Raw genomic sequence first — 11,105 nt, forward strand, 5'->3', positions numbered from 1 at the left:
AGGGCAGGGGGTACTCCAGGAGAGGTTTGAGAAACGCTGCATTACATCACACACTCAAGCATGCACACACAAAAACCTCAGCTCATGAATAAACAACTGAAATATGATTGATACAGGGGATCAGATCTGTGATATGTCTATTATGAGTTTATTCTAAGATTTTACATGATACATTTAATGCCGCAGTTACAAGAAGAAAGAGTCACAAGCCCATACGAAATGGAGGGATAATTAAAGATTAGATAATCACACAGTGGCTGCTCTTAAGGGAACAGAAAAGAGGACATTCCCAGAATGCTTATCAGACACATGACCTAGAATATGGACTCACATGATTTTCTGAGCATAATTTTCTGGCTAGGTATTTAGAAGAACACATACAATAAATTAAAATGTACTGGACAACATATCTTTTAAAGCCCTGAGATTACTATTGTGACAAATAAAAGAAAAGAAAAATGTTATGTATGTATATGCGTATTATTTGTAAAAAAACTTGGCAGCTGAGTCCAGCAATTGGTAGTCGCTTGACTGAAAGTGCAGCTGGAATTGGTGCATTGTCACTTGACTTGCAATTTGGATGATGGTGCATGAAAAATATAAACCCAGAGGGACAGTGGAAATGTGATCAACACAATCTGGATCCAGCCCTAGAGTATATGCAATAACATACAATTTCAGACACAGCTTCAGTCTTCAGCTTCTTTCTGTCTACTGCTACAAATGTAGAGTTGTCAGCTTGCTGTCAGATGAGCCTTAACTTGTAGTGATGGGTTGAAAATGCACCTGAAATATGGGCCCTAACTCATTAATTAAATTGGAGTTTTCTTTTCATGCTATTCTTGACAATCTTCTTTGCTGCCATACAGATATGTATTAATTAGGTTAACATAACAGAAGGTCGGACAGAATGGCTAGCTAATTGGACAATGATGCTGATTCACAGATAGAAAATCATTTTGCTGCTCATTGTTGGATGGATAAAGTTAATCAACTGATTGACTTATGTATTGATACAGATGACCAATAATAATGACTAGTTAGCTGTCATAAGTTAACTTGGTAGTATGATATGGGCCATATTATAGCATACTGATTGGGTAGCCTAACGATTATGTGACTAGACTACCATGGCTGTTTAGCTGTCTGGCTACCCCTGTTCAAGCACTTCCTAGGGCCTGTTTCACAAAGCAGGATTACTGGGTTAACTGGATAACTTTACCAAGATGTTTCCAGAAGTCAGGTTTTCATGAAACAAGCTCAGACTGTAGCCGACTAAATTAGCTTAGCAACATATTGCTTATAATTTACCTCTGTGGTATTTGCAGCGACAACGGCAGTGGTGAGAGCCCATCAGTTACTCAAAGTATTAACCAAATATTGTTGTGACTCTCAGCCATTTTTATTAATCATTAAACCACAACAATTATCAGTTTCCAGACTCTAAATGGTCCTCTACACTTCAGAAATGATCCACACTCATAGCTGCTTTTTGGTACTTTCCCTTCACATAACCACTTTTTGAAATCAGCAATTGTTCATTACGCTTGTCTCACAGCAACAATCCCAGCAGTCATGTAGGATATTGAAAAGAGAGAGAAATGCAGTCCACTGATGCACTCTAAAGCAGCAAATGTCTGCTTTTCACACTACAAATCCCACAGTGCACCATGATGAAGTGGGTAGGTGCTGCTCTGAGTAACTTGCAGGAACCTGATGAGTCACAGGGTCCCTGACACCAGTGAGAGGAGGAGACCCTGCCGACATGCCTACCTCTACTCTGGCAGAATAATGCCAGTTGGCTCTTCTGCTGTGGACTCCTGGTCATAGACACTGCTGAATATTTAATTGATAATTTTAGATTAGCTACATTGCTCAAGGGTATAACAACAGAGGTCTACCCTAGAATTCTTGCAAACTATGAGTAGCAACAGAACTGTAATAATATTTCTAGGAATAATAGTATAAATAAACTGAGTTGAATAAAACAGTACACCACACAGTACACAGTACAGAGTATGTTGCTGTATGATAAATGTGTACCATCATGTTGGAGTCATCAAATCTATTTTTAATCTCAATTTTTTTTCAATACAAAATGTATGTAAATCTTGTCAGTTAGAATGTATTTGAGTTTTAGTGATGTAACAGCACTGGCACAAGTTGTACTTCCCTCATGAACACCTACTAGACAAAGTGACAAGCCTGTCATGTACAATTTACTTTATATATCAAGAGTGATGAAGAAACTGAAAAAGTTAACGCCAACATTATTTCATTTTGAGACAGGCGTGATTTACAACAGGCTGTGGCATCATTTCACACATGTAGAAGTCTGTGTAGTACTGAATGTCTATGTAGTCATGCAGGTTACTGGCTTTCAGCTGAAACCCCTCCCTCCCTCACACACATACACATACACACACACACACACACACACACACAGAGAAGAGAAAAGAAGGTAGATTCAATTTGACAACAATTATAGTGCGCACTCCCATTGTGCTGCTCATTACTCAGTAGGAGAGAAAACGATGCCTGCTTAAAATAAATAATGAGCAATTATTAACTGACACCACCTGAGGTAAACATATTTGCAAACGTAATTGGGTTGTTTTTCTATTCTCAGGAGGTGAACATAGTTTTTCTTTTTTATGTCATCGGAATACAAGGAATTGCATGATGAAAGAGGGTAGGAAACAAAGAGGGCGAACCAGCCGCCTTCCTAAAGACACTTGATAAATTGCCTGTGAGATGGCCTTTTTTTCCTCCAGAGGAAACACTGTGACGCCATTATGACTAAGTGTTAGCATAGCATGTGTGTGGGGAGCGTTTTCATGTAGGAAAGTGATAAAGGACAGTGTCTGGTGGCAGTGCAGCTTGCCTGGTGAGAGGTGAACGTGTTTTCAGGACACCACACCTGAAGTGACACCGTTCTGCAGTGGTGGGACAAAATGGAAAAATGGAGCCTCAATTATTCTTGCAGCACTATTGCCTTTCATCTTGAAATGAGAACCAACTGACTTCATACTCTGAAGCTGAACGTGACTTGAATTGATCTTTTCATGTGAAATGCCTCAACCAACATCACACTTTCTTACTTTCATGTTTCTGGCATCTGGTGTCTTCAGCTTTGCCTTCAATATATAAAACATTTCCAAAACAACCACCAGGGCCCATATTCATCTAGTACCTGAGAATTAATCTTAAGCAGTTTTAAGAGTAAAAAGGTCCTTCCACAGAGTAGGCACTGGGAGTTATTTATGAGGCCCTGTACTCCTTTTCTAAGCTGGGAGTAAGACCATTTCCTATGACAAGATATGAGTTCATTTTTACGACATGTGACGTGCTGCAAATGAACAGTAGCGATGACATTTTTCACAGTTCGTCCCATGTGTTGGAGAAGTGTGTAAAAAATGTAATCGTTAAAAACAGTAGTGTTGACATAGCACCGCAATTTGTGAACATGATTACAAATCGCATAAATGTGAATAGATTCTAGCACATGCCCTCTTCCCGGTTGCCAAATGTGTTCATGGAGAACGAAAAATCTCCTTTTCCAACCATCGAATTCCCTTCTCCACAACACGACCAGTGATCTTATGAGCTCTACAAATGACATATTTTAAATGTGGATAGGGTTTCATACACTGCTATACAATGATAGGAATACTGAAATTATCAAAAATCATAAATATTTGATGTGTAGCTAGCTGTTGCACTTGAGCTATGCACTTGCAAGCAGTCATGGGAATGGAACCATCAGCCATTCTTTGGAGGGCTGTGTCCCAATCCTCAAATGAGGGAAGTGAGTGAGTGTGTCCATATCATACAAGTACACACTTGAGAAGGAAAAGGCAGGGTGTTATTTGGGAGACACACTACACTGTCATCATTCCAGCACCGTGGCCACCGTGGCCGGTAACAAAACAAAAGAGACACAAACAAAAATTACACTCAACCACGGAAACGGCAGAAGTGGTGACATGTGTAAAGAAGGCCAATTTCTTAGATAAAAATGTTGGAAAACATTACTAATATGTGTGAAGGAGAAGCTTCACCTTAACCCAGAAGTGTTTGTTATTGTCACTTGATGAATGTCTAAGGATTGCTGTCTTTTATTTCTAAAAGTGTAAGCAGCCAAGCTCACTGATCAGTTCTATTACAAACAGATTTTGTTTGTTTGTCAAGTGATAATTGTCCTTGTCTTTGGGAACAGCCCATCAGTTAATGAGTCACTCCTGCCTAATTAAAGGCCTATTAAATACAATGTGTGGCTGGAGAGTGAGGAGAGACTTATTTTGAGCCACTTCTGCCCTGGATGCATGGAGGGTGGGTGTGGACTGGCTGTCTGTGGGGCTGGAGTGACGAATTCTTTGTGTCTGGTGGGCCTGTGTGTTGGGGGACTCAATAGCTCTACCATTACTGACTTTTGTGGACAGTTAAGGGACATTTTAAAAGCTGTTGGCAATCTTACAGTTTGTGAGATTAGGGAGGGAGGGAAGGAAACAGAGACCAGTCTACACGGTTTCCTTTATCTTTGTCAGTCACATTCTGTTCTTACACTTATTCATACCAAAATAATAGGTCACTCCTTTGTTGCAGGGAGTTTGCATCCCACGGGTAACACCAAATATCTGATCCTCTTGTACTGGGGAGGATTACTATTGCAACAACACATCAGTAGGTTAATTCGAACCTGTCTAATGATGTTCCCTATTGGTGGGTGAACAATCCAATGCTTGGTGAATTCTGCTTCACAATGATATGAAGAGCCCTCATTAAAGGAGCAAAATGTGACTTTGCTATGAATGCTTGGCCAACACGAACCTCCTGCTTACAACCCAAAACGTCAGAAGGATTGCGAGGCCCTGCTTTCATAGTCTGTATTCAAACTGAAAATCAAGATCAAGCAAGCTAATGCCCTTCTGCACCTTGGGAGGTTTCTGTCCTCCCTGAGTGTGCCTTCTTTAATCCGCATTTCTCTCCATTCCGCCCTTCCATCTCTGTAAGTTTCCACTTGGATTTGTCTTGCATCTCCGTACAGCCTATAATAGGCTGTATAAGGGCCCACCGCAAGTCCTCGCCCCCTCTGCAATGAACCATCGGCTCTGCGCCTGCAAGGGGAGAAGTGTAGCTGCTCGCTTTTTTGGACTTGCATGCATGGGAGAATACGTCCTATGAGATTGCTGCTGCAATACTAACTTATGGTGAAACACTGAGCATTTTTCTCTCAGAACATTAGTATATGATGAAGATGGATGAAACCTTGACAAATTAATTTTTTGTAATGAAAAACATAACAATTTGACTCAACAAACACTGTAAAGCAGTTATATATCCATCCATTATTTTATCTCTGGCGTCTGTGGAAACCAATTTAGCTACCTAGCTAACGTTACTAACATTACACATCATAGCTAGACTACATCAATAGAAGAGCCATTAATATTATTAATATTATTATAATACATTTTATACATTTTTCAATGTCATGTAATCCATTCCATCTTTAAAAACACATATCTGTTAAATGCTACCATTACAATACAATTTCATGTATATTGTTATTAGCTGCAATACCTGTGACTTGGAAAAGATGTTAAAAGATATGTATGGAAGAGAAAACAGGAAGAAAAGTTAATTAAGACTAAAAAGTATAAAAGTGCTTACCTATAAAGTATATGATTCATCACATATGAAGGCTGTAGAGTAAGTTTATTGTCTGTGGGCTGTTACCAGAATGTCTGTCTCAGCAGCTCAGTTTTTAATCATTGAAGTGAACTGAACTGTTTGTAGGAAGAAACACTTAAATATTCAGACCATTGTTTAAATAGAATTTATAAACCTAGAAAAGTGTTTCTCTTTATGTGCCTGGATATTGACTGAATCTCGCTCATTCTCTCAAACATTTTTCTCAATGGTATTGCAAGGAAATAATCATCGTAACCAGCTGCAATCTCCTACAAGTCCAATTTCCTTTCCTTGCCGTGCTGTCACCCCACACTATCTGCCATTTATTTTGAGTTTTGACAAAGAGTCATGTGTATGTGTTTGTGTGTGTGTTCTACAGTTTCCTTATCATGTGATATCTTCTTGTTGTTGTAAGGTGCGGGCAAAAAGTTGTCATCTTTCCATCAAAAAGTGTCTTCAAAAAAGAAAATACGCTAAAATCAAAGCACCAACATCTTCCTAGGACACGTGTTCAAATAAGACAGCAATTCAAATAATACTGTACCTAAGGCGTTAATACAATGAATTCAGGGATGAACAGAAGCACATGTCAGCAAGTAAACAGTGATTGTTATACTGTTAATCACTATCAAATTCAATTCATAATATATTGTGATTTTTAAATCCAAAATGACTGGTGATGGTGGTAAGGGGGGGAAGGGGGGTATTGGGGCAGGGGAATATATTTTACAGAAAGAGAAATTTGAAAAAGTCTGGTATTACAAGCATATATGGCGTTTTTGTGCACTCTTGTGGATTCCTATAGACATTGCACCCCAAAGACTCGCTGTTGAAAGAGTAGATGTAAAGGTAAACACGTCTTTAAAGCTATCCCTGTAAAGTCCAGTATTTTTCTTAAAGCCCAGTGAGCAGATATGACTTGTTTGTGCAGGAGTCCACATCACAAGGAGGTATTTGCTGGTATTTGCGTTCCTCTCTCATTGTGATTCTCATTATGAGTGACACTGGAGTGGCCATCCTCTGACAGAGTGTGTCTCACATGGAGCAAAACGTATACTCCTCGGATCAGGAAAATCAAAGCAATGGTTGCAAAGTATATGGCGTAAACAAGGTACTGAAAAGACAGCAGGAGGGGGAAAATTTTACACAATAACTCTAACAAAAGGAATCTCATAAAACAATCTCAGAGTTCACAGATCAAAAAGAAAGATGATGGGTTATACCCACACCTCTAAGTGAATTTTTTTTACCTTGAGTATTTATTTTACCTTATTTTACTTTTGAGCAACTGTTTCATGGAAACCTACTGATAATGATCAAGGATATTTTGTGTAACATGGAAAGAATTCAAACCAAACAATGTGTAGACAGGTGAAGGTGACTCCTTAGAACATACGGTTTTAAAATTGGATGCCAAAGAAAATAATGGTTGTTTTAGCCAGTTAAACATGTTGAAACTACAAGCAAAGGCCAAGAAAATTTTACATCCTTCATACATAGTCTAGAAAGCATGCTGCTAATTTGTGCATACAGAATAAAAAGCATCTCCATTAGAAATAATGACATTTTGTCCTTTCACTTACCTGGGTAGTAATAGTTAAATTAAGGCTTTTTGTGTTGATCACAATAGCAGTCAGAATAGTCTGTAGGGTTCTTGCAACAAAAGTGTTAATTCCAAATATCAGGGCATAACATTCCTTATCCAGTTTTTTTGCAATCTGAAAGCTGAAAAACAAAGATTTTTTTATGTTGATGTTCATAGCAGTCCTGGGACTCACTTCATTCAGAATGTTCAAATTAGTGATTTCTGGTACTTTTCTGGTGCCCCTGGGTGTATCTTACGTGCATATTGTAATAAGCTGCATGTAGCAAGATTTGAACATCACATAGCATGCGTAGCAGATCCAGATGTTGCTTGTGAGGTCCATCAGACAGACAGCTCCAGCACTCACGGCTGAAAACAAACCTAGAACCAGTTCAGCCCAAACAGACCAGTTCAATGTCACATGACCCACTGTGAAGGATGCTGCTGCACCTATGAATACATATAAAGCAAGGAAAAAAGAGATGAATTTCAAACCTGTGGATTCTTACAAACATAGATTGTGAAGATCCACAAAGGGCACTACATTTTACATCATTTACAGGTTGTACTCAAACAAAGAGGAGTCATGAATACATTGATAAGATGCAGCATTTTCATATTTTATCTGATCTTTCCAGACTGTCAAATCTCTCTGGCTGGGTCTTAGGGAGATGAATTCAGAAGGTAACAGAGAAGGTCCATATTGCTGTAAACATTTCCTGTCCTTGATGCAATATTACTCAGTCTACATGTACCCAAATCCCACAGGTGAAGGATAGACACCATTCTCTAACAACGCTGCTCATTATAGTATCCCTAAAGCTTGCAGGTGCTAATGGAATACAATCTCTTTCTGCTGGCTGAGTCATGTAAAGCTTATTTTTCATCGCCTCATGATACTCCAGTGGATCAATACTAATGCATACTGTAAGTACCACTGACCGCACAGTGTATTATGAATGCACCAGATCAATCCCACCATCCTAGATGAAAATAATGAGTCCTAATAGAGATTATCTCATTCTGCACAAATAATGGCCTACTTTGAGAAGAAGGACTAAAAATTGAGGTGATAATAGCCCATTATTGGGTTTAATCTCTTCATGAACATATGATAATATATGAATTGAAATTAAACAGGCATGACCACATTCCCTATAATTATTTAAAATGTAGCCTTAATCCTGGCAGAATACATTACATAGATTTATTAATGTCAGACGTGTCCATGAAAAATTAAGAGGAGAGAATAGTTGGTCCATCGTTTCTTTTTAAACTCCAAGAACAAAGTAATAAGAACATATTTACATCTTTGGTGAATTTTGAAATAATCAACAATGCCCAACTTATCTATCTAGCATTGTGGCCTAGTCGTAAGGAGTAGGTTTTGTGAACCAGTGGTTGCAAGTTTCATTCCCAGGTAAACCACTGCTATCATACTCTACCTCACTTGTAAATTGCTTTGGATAAATGTGACTGCCAAATGAATAAATGTAAATGTAAATGTAAATACCCTTGGGCAAGGTACTTAATCATAATTGCCTCAATAAATGTCCTTGTAAGCTATGGAAGCTGCTCTGATAACATTTGCTAAACAAATTTATCCAAGATTTTTTTTTCCTGGCAAATTATTCATTAGACATGTTAAATACCAATAAACTGGTTGTAGCACATATATTGTTACTGTGTCTGTAATAAAACAAGACAATCTTACCTGAAAGTGTGGCAACTGCATCAACACCCCCATTGTATTCTGTAAAATTTTGGGAGGGCTGTTTTGAGGACCATAGAATTTGCACATAGTCTGCAACCTGATAGAAACCACACTTTCCCATTGCCCACCACAGGGAGATAAAAAGGACCATTGCTGATGTGTAGCACCCCTTGCAGTCCATCAGAAGCTTCCTCACTAAGTTAACAATCCTCTTCCTGTTGGTCTCCATGACAGCAGATGAGGGGATCTGGTAAGATGGACTGCTTGATTCTAACACAATGTCCATGTTTGTGCCCTTCCAGTGTAAATGGTTTAGCAGCAAGCTTTTTTGAGGCATTGGTAGCAAAAAGGATGTAAACAATGCCATGGAGAGAGAGATCAGAGTGATAACATTTAGACAGTATAGGGATATTCCGAAATCCACCAGGATTTGACTGAGCAGAGAACCAACTGCGTATCCCGCCAGCACTGATCCTCTGCAGTAACTGGTAACTTTTTGTAGTGCACTGTGTGGACAACACTGTAAATGTAGGAGTAGTAGCCCACTTCAGATGCTGTGGAGATGCTGTAGATGAACAATGCAGATTGTGCAGACTTGACTCCAGAACCAAATAACAGCAAGAGCCAAGCCACCACACAGGCCAGTCCTTGTATGATCACAACTGGTTTGTATCTGAGGATATCTGTCAGTAGAAGTACTGGGATCAGGAGGAAAAGGTTGGAATATGTCCATACTGGGACGATTTGCCTCAAAACCTTGGAGAAGAAACCAAAATAAGTTGGCTCACTTCAGGAAAATGACATATTTTTACCTTGCCTTTTACTTGACAGACATGAGAGCAGTCCAAAACGAGCAATGGCCAAAACATGTTAGTCTACATCTCTATGCATCAGTTCGTATTGAATCTAGGTGACACATATTTTAATTCCGTTCACTTTGATGTCAAGGCACCGTACATACATATTACAAACATGTTAATAGGCATTAGTTGCATCACCTGGACTACTGAGACATCTCAAACATGAACAAAAGAAATCTATCCCATTAGACAAGTCAGTGTTTGCATACCTGTTGCGTAGTCAGGTTTTTTTGAGGCCCAGTCAAAAAGCGAATCAGGAAAGGTTCCCCTGGTCTCATCATCGAGAAGAATCCAAAGAGACACAGCACCACAGTAGGGTAAACCCAACCACCACTTTCTCTAGAATTCCAGCACCTCATTATTCCTCGTGTGTCCTTTAAGACGTTCACCGTAGTTCTCGGCTAAGCAGGACTGAAACAGGCTGGGCTGTCTATGGGTCTAATTTGGGTGCGTTATCACCTTTGATACTGATGTGATGATAAACTCAAGGTGAGAATAGAAGTACATTGTTCACATTGTTTTTTCAGGCTGCATTGAACAGAGTAGTACATGTTCTGTATAAAATTCCAAATGTGTGACTGTCAATCCCATAGTTTTTGCAGTAAACCTGCTTTACCCCCATTTTACAAAAGACCACAGACAATTTGCCATTAGTAAAACCAAAAGGCAAAAATACTGTAATTTCAGGAAAAATTATTCATTCCATGAAAATATTGAATTAAGACGTAAACATGCCACAAATGTTAAAGGTATTGCCCTACAGTGGTTTACCAGCGTATAACACAAGAAAAAAAATTAACATTACAGTACAGTCCACTTTTTAAGACTAAAATGTTTAGTGCTAATGTTTAACAGGTAACCACTCAACAGATCAGCTTCAATGACACCAGTTGTCTTTCCAGAGCAGCTTAGATTGCACTCGTGAAGGAGCTAGTGACCCTTGATAGGGCTCATAACCAGCAACATTATAACTGAAGAAGTAAACCTCTAAAACTGATGTTGCCACGATGCCACATGGGCCGGGAGGGACTCTATAACATTCAAATCAGGATTTACATCAGATGCTGTGAAACAATGCTGCTGAAATCATAATGCTAGAAAACCTATTCTGGTGAATGTCAATATTTTCCTGATATTATATATTACATTAATTCATCCATTTGTTTTTTTTATTAATAGACACTCAGAGTGCTGTCTGGAAATGCATTAAAAAGCTAGTTCCATGCATCATACTCATGTTGAGTAATTACAT

At 38.8% G+C, this 11,105-nt stretch overlaps 1 pseudogene; it reads right to left on the reverse strand.

The window, feature by feature from the left end:
* Positions 1 to 6,634: 6,634 nt before the first annotated feature.
* Positions 6,635 to 10,212, reverse strand: LOC118771810 (annotated as a pseudogene).
* Positions 10,213 to 11,105: the final 893 nt, after the last annotated feature.

Source organism: Megalops cyprinoides, chromosome 2, assembly GCF_013368585.1.
Source record: "Megalops cyprinoides isolate fMegCyp1 chromosome 2, fMegCyp1.pri, whole genome shotgun sequence".
NCBI classification, from domain to species: domain Eukaryota; kingdom Metazoa; phylum Chordata; class Actinopteri; order Elopiformes; family Megalopidae; genus Megalops; species Megalops cyprinoides.